The sequence below is a fragment of the Pseudorca crassidens genome, chromosome 7 (assembly GCF_039906515.1).
Source record: "Pseudorca crassidens isolate mPseCra1 chromosome 7, mPseCra1.hap1, whole genome shotgun sequence".
Classification (NCBI taxonomy): Eukaryota; Metazoa; Chordata; class Mammalia; order Artiodactyla; family Delphinidae; genus Pseudorca; species Pseudorca crassidens.
The window spans coordinates 64,916,520-64,932,805 of record NC_090302.1 but is presented as its reverse complement, the minus strand read 5'-3'; the positions used below and the strand labels follow the sequence as shown (position 1 = coordinate 64,932,805).

The 16,286-nt window shown below is 35.5% G+C and overlaps 1 protein-coding gene and 1 pseudogene across 10 annotated transcripts in view; one reads left to right on the top strand and one right to left on the bottom strand.

Moving 5' to 3' along the window:
- Positions 1 to 16,286, bottom strand: part of CCDC171 (coiled-coil domain containing 171) — a 358,867-nt gene that overhangs the window by 241,496 nt on the left and 101,085 nt on the right. The gene's annotated exons all lie outside the window — the stretch shown is intronic.
- On the top strand, positions 360 to 1,481 carry LOC137227058 (RNA-binding protein 7 pseudogene; annotated as a pseudogene).

Genomic DNA, 16,286 nt, shown 5'->3' with positions numbered 1-16,286 from the left:
AGGAAACAGAGACACAGAGAAATTAAGGAAAACTTTAAAAGATCACGCTTGCAGTCATGTAGCAAATTGCCAGATGGTGTTCAAAAGTGAATGCAGTATGAGCAGTTAGAAGGAACTGCAGCAGTTTACCCAAGAGGTGATGGCAGCTTAGATTAGGGTCTTAGCAGAGGAAAAGGGGTGCGGGGTGTATGCACTGAAGGATGTTGGGGGGGTGTATACTTAGAAGGTGGAATGGCCAACCTTGGTAGCACTGCACTGGGTTAGATGACATTGACTGGATTGGATTGGATTGGACTGGATTAGATGAGATTGGAGAAGTGCTCAGATAAAATAAGGAGTCAAGACTGACCCCACTTTTTTGGGAGGGGGCGATGCTGAGATGGGGGCGGTGGCAGCCGAAGCGGATGGTACTCTCTTTGTGGGCAACCTTGAAACGAAAGTGACAGAGGAGCTGCTTTTCCAGCTTTTCTACCAGGCTGGGCCAGTAATAAAAGTGAAAATTCCAAAAGATAAGGATGGTAAACCAAAGCAGTTTGCATTTGTGAATTTCAAACATGAAGTATCTGTTCCTTATGCCATAAATCTGCTTAATGGAATCAAACTTTTGGAAGGCCCATCAAACTTCAGTTTAGATCAGGAAGTAGCCTTGCCTCACAGGAGGTCAGTTTGTCATATCCCCAGCATCATGTTGGAAGTTCAAGCCCTACTTCCACATCTCCTAGCAGGTATGAAAGGACAGTGGATAACATGACTCCATCAGCACCGATAATTCAAAGGTCTTTTTCTTCTTCAGAAAATTTTCAGAGACAAGCAGTGATGAACAGTATTTTGAGACAGATGTCATATGGAGGGAAATTTGGTTCTCCACATCTGGATCAATCAGGATTTTCCCCATCAGTTCAGTCACATAATCATACTTTTAACCAGTCTTCAACCTCCCAGTGGTGCCAAGATATACCATTATCATGGCGAAAAGTCAGAGAGAATTCTCATCCCTACATAGTGGATAGACATTATTGCCATGAACAGCTTTACACTGATCACGGGTCCAACCATCATTACAGAGGAAACAGAGATGATTTCTTCTATGAAGAGAGAAATCACGATGGCTGGAGCCATGACTATGATAACAGAAGAGACAGTGGTAGAGATGGAAAATGGCGCTCATCTTGACACTAACAAGTGTTAAAAGGATGTTTTCATAGGGTCTTTATAGGCCCTTTTTGTTAAGTTGTTTCTGGGAATGTTTTCTTTAAAAAAAAACTCTATAGAGCAGCTTTACAAGTTGCCACATTTCTTTATAAAATTTTTTAAACCTAACTGCAGTCCAATACAGAAATGAGAAGAATTGTGGTTCTCGTCTTATTACATTAATAACCTTTCACCTCAGGGTTTTAAGAAGAGGAAAGGGTTTTATGCAAAAGAAAGTGCTACAATTCCTAATCATTTTAGACAATTGAGGAACGGATGTATTATACTGATAAGTTGTATCATGAAGCAAATATTTTAATTATCTGTTATCTTTTTGTATTGCAAGAAGTTTCTTGTTAGGGAATCAGATTTTTGGTGTATATAATGGAAAACATTCAAGTTGACAGCCTGAAATGACTCAGTATTTCGTTAATAAATGAGAAAATGTAAATTCAGTGATGCATTTTACTAACATTTGAGAAAACCTTTTGGTCAAGTGTGGGGATAAATCATATTATTTAACTTCTTAGAGAACTTAAGTGTAAATTCTGTGACATGATTTTGAGTTTTATCATAAGTGAGCATACAGGTATACATCTACACTTGGTATTTCATTATAAAATTTTAGAATTTGCTCATTAAATCATGTTCGATGTATGACTGAAGTCACTCAGGAAGTTAAATATCGCTAAATGTATTTTTTTACAGTAAAAATACAGTGTTAATGTAAATCTTTTTCTGGAAGAACAAAAATGTAAATGCATAGTCAGATAAAATGGTAAAGTGTTTTATCGAAAGTATTCTTTTTTGGGAAAAAAAGGTTCACGAAACCTTTAAGTGCTGCCTCTATCACTCAAATTTCTAAAATTATGACATTTTCAAAGCGCCCAGGACAAGTGTACAAGGACACATTTTATTATGGAGACTGTACAGGTTGCTTTTTGTTTTCGTTTGAACATTTGAAAGAATTTAGTCTAAAACACTTTGATTTAAAAATTTTTAAATCTTGTTTAACAAAACTTTTATGTATCAGATGCCGTTTCCCTTTAATTGTAGATCTTGTTTATAAAAATTCATCCTGGGCTTCCCTGGTGGCGCAGTGGTTAAGAATCCGCCTGCCAGGACCTCAGAAAAAGAGTGGAGACAAAAATCGAGAAGATGTATGAAATGTTTAACAAAGACCTAGAAGAATTAAAGAACAAACAAACAGAGATGAACAATACAATAACTGAAATGAAAACTACACTAGAAGGAATCAATAGCGGAATAACTGAGGCAGAAGAATGGATAAGTGACCTGGAAGACAGAATGGTGGAATTCACTGCTGCAGAACAGAATAAAGAAAAAAGAATGAAAAGAAATGAGGACAGTTTAAGAGACTTCTGGGACAACATTAAACGCAACAACATTTGCATTATAGGGGTCCCAGAAGGAGAAGAGAGAGAGAAAGGACCAGAGAAAATATTTGAAGAGATTATAGTCAAAAACTTCTCTAACATGGGAAAGGAAATAGCCACCCAAGTCCAGGAAGTGCAGCAAGTCCCATACAGGATAAACCCAAGGAGAAACATGCCGAGACACATAGTAATCAAATTGGCAAAAAGTACGACGAAGAAAAATTATTGAAAGCAGCAAGGGAAAAATGGAAAATAACATACAAGGGAACTCCCATAAGGTTAACAGCTGATTTCTCAGCAGAAACTCTACAAGCCAGAAGGGAGTGTCATGATATGCTTAAAGTGATGAAAGGGAATAACTTACAACCAAGATTACTCTACCCGGCAAGGATCTCATTCAGATTCGATGGAGAAATCAAAGGCTTTACAGACAAGCAAAAGCTAAGAGAATTCAGCACCTCCAAACCAGCTCTACAACAAATGCTAAAGGAACTTCTCTAAGTGGGAAACACAAGAGAAGAAAAGGATCTACAAAAACAAACCCAAAACAATTAAGAAAATGGTAATAGGAACATACATTATCGATAATTACCTTAAACATGAATGGATTAACTGCTCCAACCAAAAGACACAGGCTTGCTGAATGGATACAAAAACAAGAACCATATATATGCTGTCTACAAGAGACCACTTCAGACCTAGGGACATATACAGACTGAAAGTGAGGGGATGGAAAAAGATATTCCATGCAAATGGAAATCAAAAGAAAGCTGGAGTAGCTATACTCATATCAGATAAAATAGATTTAAAATAAAGAATGTTACAAGAGACAAAGAAGGACACTACATAATGATCAAGGGATCAATCCAAGAAGAAGATATAACAATTATAAATATATATATATATGCACCCAACATAGCAGCACCTCAAAACATAAGGCAACTGCTAACAGCTATAAAAGAGGAAATCAACAGTAACACAATAATAGTGGGGGACTTTAACACCTCACTTACACCAATGGACAGATCATCGAAAATGGAAATAAACAACGAAACAGAAGCTTTAAATCACACAACAGACCAGATAGATTAAATTGATATTTATAGGACATTCCACACAAAAACAGCAGATTACACTTTCTTCTCAAGTGCGCATGGAACATTCTCCAGGATAGATCACATACTGGGTGACAAATCAAGCCTCAGTAAATTTAAGAAAATTGAAATCATATCAAGCATCTTTCCTGACCACAACGCTATGAGATTAGAAATGAATTACAGGGAAAAAAACGTAAAAAACACAAACACATGGAGGCTAAACAATACATTACTAAACAACCAAGAGATCACTGAAGAAATCAAAGAGGAAATCAAAAACTACCTAGAGACATATGACAATGAAAACATGACGATCAAAAACCTATGGGATGCAGCAAAAGCAGTTCTAAGAGGGAAGTTTATAGCTATACAAGCCTACTCAAGAAACAAGAAAAATCTCAAGTAAACAATCTAACCTTACACCTAAAGAAACTAGAGAAAGAAGAACAAACAAAACCCAAAGTTAGCAGAAGGATAGAAATCATAAATATCAGAGCAGCAGAAAGAAATGAAATAGAAACAAAGAAAACAATAGCAAAGATCAATAAAACTAAAAGCTGGTTCTTTGAGAAGATAAACAAAATTGATAAACCATTAGCCAGACTCACCAGAAAAAGAGGGAGAGGACTCAAATCAATAAAATTAGAAATGAAAAAGAAGAAGTTATAACAGACAGTGCAGAAATACAAAGCATCCTAAGAGACTACTACAAGCAACTCTATGCCAGTAAAATGGACAACCTGGAAGAAATGCACAAATTCTTAGAAAGGTATAACCTTCCAAGACTGAACCAGGAAGAAATAGAAAATATGAACAGACCAATCACAAGTAATGAAATTGAAACTGTGATTAAAAATCTTCCAACAAACAAAAGTCCAGGACCAGACGGCATCACAGGTGAATTCTATCAAACATTTAGAGAAGAGCTAACACCCATCCTTCTCAAACTCTTCCAAAAAAGGAGGAAGGAACACTCCCAAACTCATTCTATGAGTCCACCATCACCCTGATACCAAAACCAGACAAAGGTACTACAAAAAAAGAAAATTACAGACCAATATCACTGATAAATATAGATGCAAATATCCTCTACAAAATACTAGCAACAGAATCCAACAACACATTAAAAGGATCATACACCATGATCAAGTGGGATTTATCCCTGCGATGCAAGGATTCTTCAATATATGCAAATCAATCAATGTGACACACCATATTAACAAATTGAAGAATAAAAACCATATGATCATCTCAATAGATGCAGAAAAACCTTTTGACAAAATTCAACACCCTTATGATAAAAACTCTCCAGAATGTGGGCATAGAGGGAACCTACCTCAACATAATAAAGGCCATATACGACAAAGCCACAGCAAACATCATTCTCAATGGTGAAAAACTGAAAGCATTTCCTCTAAGATCAGGAACGAGACAAGGACGTCCACTTTCACCACTATTATTCAACATAGTTTTGGAAGTCCTAGCCATGGCAATCAGAGAAGAAAAAGAAATAAAAGGAATCCAAATTGGAAAAGAAGAGATAAAACTGTCACTGTTTGCAGATGACATGATACTATATATAGAGAATCCTAAAAATGCCACTAGAAAATTACTAGAGCTAATCAATGAATTTGGTAAAGTTGCAGGATACAAAATTAATGCACAGAAGTCCCTTGCATTCCTATACACTAATGATGAAAAATCTGAAAGAGAAAGTATGGAAACACTCCTATTTACCATTGTGACAAAAAGAATAAAATACCTAGGAATAAACCTACCTAGGGAGACAAAAGACCTGTATGCAGAAAACTATAAGACACTGATGAAAGAAATTAAATATGATACCAACAGATGGACAGATATACCATGTTCTTCGATTGGAAGAATCAATATTGTGAAAATGACTATACTACCCAAAGCAATCTACAGATTTAATGCAATCCCTATCAAGTTACCAATGGCATTTTTTACGGAACTAAAACAAATCATCTTAAAATTTGTATGGAGACAAAAAAGAACCCGAATAGCCAAAGCAGTCTTGAGGGAAAAAAACGGAGCTGGAGGAATCAGACACCCTGCCTTCAGACTGTACTACAAAGCTACAGTCATCAAGACAATAAGGTACTGGCACAAAAACAGAAACATAGATCAATGGAACAAGATAGAAAGCCCAGAGATAAATCCACGCACTTATGGTCAACTGATCTATGACCAAGGAGGCAAAGATATACAATGGAGAAAAGACAGTCTCTTCAATAAGTGGTGCTGGGAAAACTGGACAGCTACATGTAAAAATGAAATTAGAACACTCCCGAACACCATACACAAAAATAAACTCAAAATGGATTAGAGACCTAAATGTAAGACCAGACACTATAAAACTCTTAGAGGAAAACATAGGAAGAACACTCTTTGACATAAACCACAGCAAGATCTTTTTTGATCCTCCTCCTAGAGTAATGGAAATAAAAACAAAAATAAACAAATGGGACCTAATGAAGCTTCAAAGCTTTTACACAGCAAAGGAAATCATAAACAAGACGAAAAGACAACCCTCAGAATGGGAGAAAATATTTGCAAACGAATCAACGGACAAAGGATTAATCTCCAAAATATATAAACAGCTCATGCAGCTCAATATTAAAGAAACAAACAACCCAATCCAAAAATGGGCAGAAGACCTAAATAGACATTTCTCCAAAGAAGACATACATATGGCCAAGAAGCACATGAAAAGCTGCTCAACATCACTTGATTTGCAAATCAAAACTACAATGAGGTACCACCTCACACCAGTCAGAATGGGCATCATCAGAAAATCTACAAACAACAAATGCTGGAGAGGGTGTGGAGAAAAGGGAACCCTCTTGCACTGTTGGTGGGAATGTAAATGGATACAGCCACTATGGACAACAGTATGGAGGTTCCTTAAAAAACTAAAAATAGAATTACCATATGATCCAGCAATCCCACTACTGGGCATATACCCAGAGAAAACCATAATTCAAAAAGACACATGCACCCCAATGTTCATTGCAGCACTATTTACAATAGCCAGGTCATGGAAGCAACCTAAATGCTCATCGATAGAGGAATGGATAAAGAAGTTGTGGTACATATATACAATGGAGTATTACTCAGCCATAAAAAGGAACAAAATTGAGTCATTTGTTGAGATGTGGATGGATCTAGAGACTGTCATACAGAGTGAAGTAAGTCAGATAGAGAAAAACAAATACCGTATATTAATGCATTTATGTGGAACCTAGAAAAATGGTACAGATGAACCGGTTTGCAGGGCAGAAGTTGAGACACAGATGTAGAGAACAAACGTATGGACACCAAGGGGGGAAAACTGCGGTGGGGTGGGGATGGTGTTGTGCTGAATGGCAAATTGGGATTTGACATGTATACACTGATGTGTATAAAATTGATGACTAATAAGAATCTGCAGTATAAAAAAACAAACAAACAAAAAACAACTAATACTAAACTTTCTTTGGGTTATTTGTATGGAAATATGTTAATATAAATGTTTCAGACATTACATGAAATGTCTAAAAATCTTATATGTTGTGGTATAATGTTATAAGTCATAATTCTAGTTATTACTTTAAAATGTGTATCTCAGAAATAACTAAATTTCCTTGTCAATTGCATTATTATGAACTTGCATCAAATCTTTAACCGTGGTCATTTTTAAGTCTTCTGTCATTTACAGACAATTCTGGGTGTACTCTGATGCTTCTGCAAAAATGTTCCTATAAAAGGGTTTCATCTTCAAGGAATTCATGGAAAAGACTCTGACAAGTACAGGTTTCTGGTAACTGACTATACTGCTGAACTGAATTAATAAGCATTTTTAGAACTCTAATGGAAAACTGATGAATTCATAAAAGTGCTAACAAAAGATCAAGATGAGAAAAAAAAATTAATTACATGGGACTGAGTGAACTCATGAGGATGACTATGATTTTTGTGACTTTCTGTTTGAATTAAAAAAAAAATCCCACAAGGACTCAGAGGCAAAAAATATACAAATCAATTTTCACTGCAAAGTAAAGGACCTATTACAGTGGAGGGTTACTGGACTGAATGTCAATATTATGACACAGTATGAATGTGTTTCGTGTTTGGTAATTGCAATCACTGCTGCTTTTGTTGTGGCCATCCATTTACAATGCTTGGTGTCAGTTTATTTATACTCTTGTAAAAATAAAATACAGTGTGTGTGTGTGTGTGAAAAAAAAAACACCAACAAAAAAGAAAAATTTATACAGAAAATCTGATGGAATCCACAAAAAGTTATAAGAATCATAAGTGAGTTTAGCAATGCTGTAGAATATAACATCAAAATTGAAATTCTATTTCTATATAGTAGAAGTGAATAATAAGAAACTTAATTTTTTAAATACCACTTATAATAAGTAAATATGATATAGCTAGGAATAAATCTGACAAAAAAGGTGCAAGACCTGTATACTACAAACTTCAAAACATTGCTGAAATTTTAAAGGGCTTAAATAAATGGAGAGATATACCATTTCAAAGGTCAAATGACTCAATATTGTTAAGATATCAATTCTTCCCAATATGATCTATAGATACAATACACTAAGGATACAAGAAAAAAAAAAAAGAATCCGCCTGCCAATGCAGGGGACACAGGTTCGAGCCCTGGTCCGGGAAGATCCCACATGCCACAGAGCAACTAAGCCCGTGCACCACAACTACTGAGCCTGTGCTCTACAGCCCACGAGCCACAACTACTGAAGCCCGCGTACCTAGAGGCCGTGCTCCGCAACAAAAGAAGCCACCACAATGAGAAGCCTGCACACCGCATCGAAGAGTAGCCCCAGCTCACCGCCAACTAGAGAAAGCCCACGTGCAGCAATGAAGAAAACGCAGCCAAAATTAAATTTAAAAAATAAATTAAAAAAAAAAGGATTGATTCCAAGGTTTTGGACTAGAAGAATTGGGCGTATTTCAGTACTTCAGTGAGAATGACGGAAGTAGAAAAGGTCTTATTTTGGCTATTTCTGTTTGTTTATTTACTTGTTTGCTTGATTTTGGCAGGGAGTGTAAATCATAAATTCTGTTTTGATCATATTCCATTAAAATACCTTTAAGAGACTCCCAGCACCAGTAGAATACCTGGTAAATAACAGATCCTAAATATATTTGAATTAACAAAGAACAAATAAAGTAGAAAAATACTGGAGGCAGCTGGACATAATGGTATAAAGCTCATAAGAGAAGTCAGATATAGGCTTGGGAATCATCTAGGGATATGTGAAGCTTGCCTTGAGACTGTTTGATGGGAAGAGAACAGAGCCTTGGATAAAGACTAAGGAACTCCAGAATTTAATACTTAGAAAAGAAAAAGTCAGCAAAGAAGACTGGAAAAGGAGGAAGAAAAACAGAAGAGGATAATGTCATGAAAACCAAGATTAAAAAAACATTTCAGTGTCACCTGTCCAATGTCCAATGTCACAGAATATTCAAGCAAAATGGAGACTAACAAGTGTTCACCGGACATGGAAGTCACTGGTGACCATGATGAAATCTGTTATAACCCAGACTAGAACAGGTCAAAGCAGGAGTAAGCCTGTACTTTTTTGTCTTGATTTTGTGAGAGATAAGTAAATGGAAACGGGAAGTTTAGACAACACTTTTTTGGTAAGAAGAGAAGGGGAGATAAAGGGCAGTAGTTGGAAAGAAGAGTAGGGATGGAGAAGAGTTTTGTTTTTTTTTAATAAGTGAGAAACTTAAGCATGTTTAAAAGCTGACGAGATAGAGGCATGCTTATAGAAACAGAAGAAATGGATATAGATATTACAGGACAAAATTCATCTGTAAAATATGCAAAACTAATAATTCTGTCTTTAGACATCAGTTCAACTATCACTTTTTTGGAAAAGCCATCTTTTACACCCTGAGTATATCAATTCCCTCTATTAGAATCTTCTCAGCACTTATTAGAGTTGTAATTCCACATTTATTTGAGTAGGTCTTTTATTAATGTCTATCTCATTGAATTCAAGCTCAATAAAAATATGGTCTTTTATTTTTTGTCCTCATCAATGTATCCCCAGCACCTAGACAATACTGAGTAGATAAAATAAGAGTTAAATATCATATTAAACATGCTACCAACATGCCATCAACAGAAGATGGTTAAATCAATTAGGATTCATCCACAATGACTTTAAATAGAAGGAGGAAGCTCTTCTTCATATCCTAATATGGAAAGATCTCTAAGCTATATCTTGGAGTTAAAAACAAAAGAGGAGGTGGAAAAGGTATGTTCTACTATAAAATAAAAGATCCAATGTCCAACTGAAAGCCCTCTGAGTTGGGAAGTAAAACTAAACAAACAAAAACAAAACAAAACCAGACTTTAAATTTTCTGCATTAGCATATCATTAGTAACATGCTTTTTAATGTTGTCATATTAAACAAGTTAATATCAGGGGGGAAAAGAGAACAGTATATTTAATATGCTACCATTTTACTATTTGTGTAAAATTCATGTGTGTGTGTGTGTGTGTGTGTGTGCATATCTGTAAATATAGAGAATCGCTACATAGAATCACAAGAAAGTAGTAACTAGGGTTGCCTCTGGGAAGAGAATCTTGGTGGCCAAAGGTTGGGAAGAAAGAAATTTTACTTTACACTGTATAACGTTTTATCTTCAAAATCATGTATTATGTGTACCTATTAAATTCAAAATTCAATTAGATTTTTGAAAAACTGCAAATAAAACAAGCCAACAAACAAAAAACACTTTCCCATAGCAAATAAGCATACATATTGTTAACGTGTTAGGAAACACTATGAGGACCAATTGAGCAAAAAGGCCCAAATGAAGATTTCTGGATATTATCAAAGTACAGACTCACAGACCGACATAAGATTTATATCCATAGAAAAAGAAACACCAAATTTTAGTTATTAAAAGATTAAATAAGTAAAAGAGTCAAAATGGAATATATTATTACCAATGGGCACCAATCAAAGTTTATCTGAAAAAACACAGTATTTATAAAGCACCAATTATATATATGATAATACATTGTAAAGTTATTTTTAATCATTACTTTTTCTCTTTTTTTTTTTTTTGCGGTACGCGGGCCTCTCTCTGTTGTGCCCTCTCCCGTTCCGGAGTACAGGCTCCAGACGCGTAGGCCCAGCGGCCATGGCTCACGGGCCCAGCCGCTCCACGGCACGTGGGATCTTCCCGGACCGGGGCACGAACCCGTGTCCCCTGCATCGGCAGGTGGACTCTCAACCACTGCGCCACCAGGGAGGCCCAATCACTACTTTTAATTATTAAACATTTAAGTATTCTATTAAATTCTTTGAGTTTATCTATATTATCCTTGCAGTAAAAAATCAAGCAATTGAGAAAAAGAGAAGGTAACTCAATCCTTCAGAGTTTGCTTTATAATTATAGAAATTTTAATATATAATTTTATATATAATAAAACTATATTTTATATAATAAAAATTTTATTTATATAAATATATATTACATACAATTTTAAATTCAAATAGGATCATAGTATATAACTTATTTTTTCATTCATAGTATGTCTCTTAACACCTTTCCTCATCACATTTTTTCAGTTTCATAGCACTCCATTGTTTAGATGAATTAATTTATCCATTGTAAATGAATTTAACCAGTTCCCTACTGCTAAGATTTATAGGTTATTTGCATTTTTTCTACTAGTGACAATACTACAATATACATCCTTACGTGTGTACTTCTATATCTTTGCATGCACATTCAACTATATCTACTCAATAAACTCCTAGAAATAAATTTGATGGGCAAAGGGGTATGTACAGCTATTTTTAGACAAGAGTTATCAAATTGCTCTCTAAAGAGTCCAACTTGTGTAAACTACCATGAATAGCAGAAGTGCTTATCTCCCCATACCCTTCCAATGGTAAGCATTATCAACTTATTTTACTGTGCATTTTTTTAATTTTAAATAAGATTAAGCATTTTTTCATATGCTTATGAGCCACCTGTATTTCTTTTTCTGTGAACTGCCTTTTCATGTGCCCATTTCTATATTACATTGTCCACATTTTCCATAGTCATTTATTACATTCCTTTGCAAATTATGGAAACAATCACTTTGTCATACATGTTGCAAATCATTATTGCCAATTTGTCATTTGCCTTCTGACTACATTCTTAGAAACAAAAATTTTTTAGGTAATCAAATTTATCAATAATTTTCTTTGGGACTTCTAGATTTTGTGTCGTACTTTCCTTGCTCCAAGATTATAAAACACTTAAATTCCCTTTTTCTTTTGGGGCTTTTTTTTTTATTGGAATAAAATTGCTTTACAATGTTGTGTTAGTTTCTGCTGTACAATGAAGTAAATCAGCTATATGTATACCTATATCCCCTCCCTCTTTATCTTCCTCTTTTATGACTCTGATCAATCTAGAATTTGTTTGATATAAGCAATATGGAAGGGACTTATATTGTTTCCTCTTATGTATAGCCAGTTATTTAAAAACTATGAGATAATCTATCCTTATACATTGATTTGGCATACTGTATGACATTGTGATTTATAATAAGGACTATATATTTGATCTTCACCCATGGTTCCTGGCACAAAGCTCCTAAAACCCTTGTAATTTCCTGTATAAGAGCCATAAAGGCATCTTTTGTTATACTATTTAGTTTTGCTCCCAGTTCCCAAAATAGCTTCAGAGTGATAAAGGTGCAACGGGTGTCAAAATTCCTTTCAACCACATCTGAATTTTATGTTAATGAGTTGATTTTTGGAAAGACCCTAGATAACCTAAGGATGGGGGGCTGGTTGCCAGGGGAACCAACCATGTGATTAGAGGGTTGGAACTTTCAGTTCCACCCCCCGCAACCTCCTGGGAGGAGAGAGAAGCTAGAGGTTGAATCAATCACCAATGGCTGGCTTCACTGGTGGTGCAGTAGTTAAGAATCCACCTGCCAAGGCAGGGGACACAGGTTCGATCCCTGGTCCAGGAAGATCCCACATGCCGTGGAGCAACTAAGCCCGCGAGCCACAACTACTGAGCCTGCGTGCCACAACTACTGAAGCCCACATGCCTAGAGCCCATGCTCCGCAACAAGAGAAGCCACAGCAACGAGAAGCCCGTGCACCAACACAAAGAGTAGGCCCTGCTCACCGCAGCTGGAGAAAGCCCGCGCACAGCAACGAAGACCCAACACAGCCAAAAATAAATAAATAAGTAAAATCACCAATGACCAGTGATTTAATCAATCATGCCTACATAATGAAGCCTCCATGAAAACGCAGAAGAATGGGGTTCCAGGAGCTTCTGGGTTGGGAAACACCTGGAGATGCCGGTAGGATGGCATATCCAGAGAGCATGGAAGCTCAGAGACTCTTCCCACATACCTTGCCCTATGCCGTTCCCGAGTTATACTTTTATAAAAACAAACAAACCTGCAATCTAGTAAATAAACTGTTTTCCTATGTTCTGTGAGCCCCTTTAGCAAATTAATGGAACCTGAGAAGGAAGTTCTGGAAACCTCCGATTTATAGCCGGGTGGTCAGAAACACTTGCAGCTGGCAACTGAATTCTTAACTTGTGGGATCTGACACTATCTCCAGGTACATAATGTCAGAATTGAGTTCAATTGTAGGACACGTAGCTGGTGTGGCAGAATTGTTTGGTGCGGGGAAATCTACACACACTTGGTGACTGCCAGTGTTCTGTGTGAGCAACGTTGCATGTAGAGAGAGGAGACACATGACTATGTTTTTCCTCAGAGCTGAAGTTTTTTCCTTTATGCATGCAACTTTATCACACATTAAATTCCCATACATATCCATAGCTATTTTTGAACTCTCTGTTTCATTGATTTCTCTATTTTGTCAGTATCAATTCTTAATTATGGTAACATTATTTTTTATTCTTACTGAGATATAATTGACATAACATACAATTCACCCAATTAAAGTGTGCAATTCAATGTTTTTAGTATATTCACAGAATTGTGCCATCATAACCACAGTCTAAATTTAGAACACTGTTGTCCCCACTAAAATATATGCCATATGCATTGACTACCACTCTCCATTCTCCCATTTCCACACCCAGCCCCTGAGCAACCACCATTCTTATTTCTGTTTCTATAGATTTGCCTCTTCTGGACATTTCATATAAATGCAATCATAAAATACAGCCTTTTATGACTGACTTCCTTCACAAAGAATAATATTTTCAAGGTTCATCTATTTGTATGTATAAGTATTTTGTTTATTTTTATTGCTAAATAATACTACATCATAGGGATAAGTCACACTTTATTTATCCATTCATCAGTTGAAAAACATTTGGGTTGTTTCCACTTTTTGGTTATTATGAATAATGCTGCTACGAACATCCATGTACAGGTTTTTATGTGGATGTATGTTTTCACTTCTCCTGGTTATATACCTAGGAGTGAAACTACTGAGTCTTATGGGCACTCTAGGTTTAACTCTTTAAAAACCTGCCAAATGTTTTTCCAAAGGGGCTTCGATTTTTTACCTTCCCACCAGCAAAGTGTGAGGATTCCAACTTCTCCACATGTTCACCAAAACTTGCTACTGTCCATTTTTTAATTATAACCATGTTAATGAGTGTGAAGAGGTATCTCATTGTGGTTTTGATTTGCATATCCCTGATTAATGATTTTGAACATCTTTTAACATGCTTATTGGCCATTCGTATATATTCTTTGAAGAAATGTCCACTTAAATTTTTAGCATATTTTTAATTGTTATTTCTCTATTATTAAGATGTGAGAGGCATTTATACATTCTGAATACAAGTTCTTTATCAGTCACTTGATTTGCAAAAGTTTTCTAGCACTTTGTGATTGTGTTTTCACTTTCTTTACAGTATCCTTTGAAGTACAGAAGTTTTTAATTTTGGTGAATTATTGTATCTATTTGTAGATACATTGTATCTATTTGTATCTACTTTTGTATCATTGTATCTATTTTTTTGTCACTTGTGCTTTTGCTGTGGCTCCTAAAGAATCATTGCCTAAGAGTTTTGTAGTTTCAGCTATTCTATTTGGGCCTACGAACCATTTAACTTTTGTGTAGGGGTTCAAATTCATTCTCTAGCTTGTGGATATCCAGTTTTTTCAGCACCATTCGCTGAAAAATATTACTCTTTTAATATAATTATCTTGGCACCCTTTTCAAAAACAATTAAACATAATTGTGGGGGTTTATTTCGGTACTCTCAATTCTTTTCCATTGATCTATATGCCGACATTATGCCAATACCACACTGTCTTGATTACTATAGCCCTGTAGTAAGCTTTAAAATTGGGGAGTGTTACTCCTCCAACTTTACTCTTCTTTTGCAAGATATTTTAGCTATTCTGTCTCCTGCATTTCCATATGAATTTTACAATCAGCTTGTCAGTATCTCCAAAAATCCAGCTGGGATTTTGATAGAGATTGCACTGAATCTATACATCAGTCTGAGGAGTACTAATATCTTAACAAGTAATAATATTAGTTCTTATGATCTATGAACATATAATGTCTTTCCATTCACTTAGATCTTGTTTAATTTTTTTAAGTGATGATTTCTAGTTTTCAGCATACAATTCTTGTATTTCTTTTGTTGTTACTCCTAAGTACTCTATTCCTTTTGACACTATCATAAATGAAATTGCTTCCTTTATTTCATCTTTGGATTGTTCATTGCTGGTGTATAGAAATACAATTGATTTTGGTATTGATCTTGCATTGTACCCTGCAACCCTGCTAAACTTATTTATTATTTCTAATAGTTGTGTGTGTGTGAATTCCTTATAATTTTCTAATATACAAGATTACATGATCTGCAAATAGATAGTTTCCTTCTTCCTTTCCAAAATTAATGCATTTTATTTCTTTTTCTTGCCTTATTGCCCTGGCTGGAACCACCAGTACAATGTTGACTAAACATGGTGAGAGTATACATCCTTGTCTTGTTCCTGATCTTGGAAAGAAAGCAGTCTTTCACCATTAACTTTGATGTTGGCTCTAGGTGTTTCATAGATGCTCTTTACCAGGTTGAGAAAGATCCTTTCTTCTCCTAGTTTGTTGAGCATCTTTATCATGAAAAATGTTGAACTTTATCAAATTTTTTCTCTGTCTATTGAGATGATCATTTGGTTTTTGTCATTCTATTAATAAAGTCTATTAACTAATTGATTTTCAGATGTTACACCAGTCTTACATTATGGGATAAATCCCACTTGATCATAGCGTAAAATTTTTTTATAAATTGCTGGATTTGGTTTGCTAGCACATTGTTGAGGATTTTGGCATCTATACTCAAAAGGGATACTGGTCTGAGTTTTCTTTTTTTGCTATGTCTTTGGTTTGTTATCAGGGTAATAAAACTAACTTCACATAATGAGAGGGGAAGTGTTGCCTCCTCTCTTTTTCGAAAGAATCTGTGAAGAATTGGTGTTAATTCTTCTTAAACATTTAGTAGAATTCACCAGTGAAGCCTTCTGGGCCTGGACTTTCCTTTAAGAAAAGTTTCTTGATTACTAAGTCAATCTCTTTATTT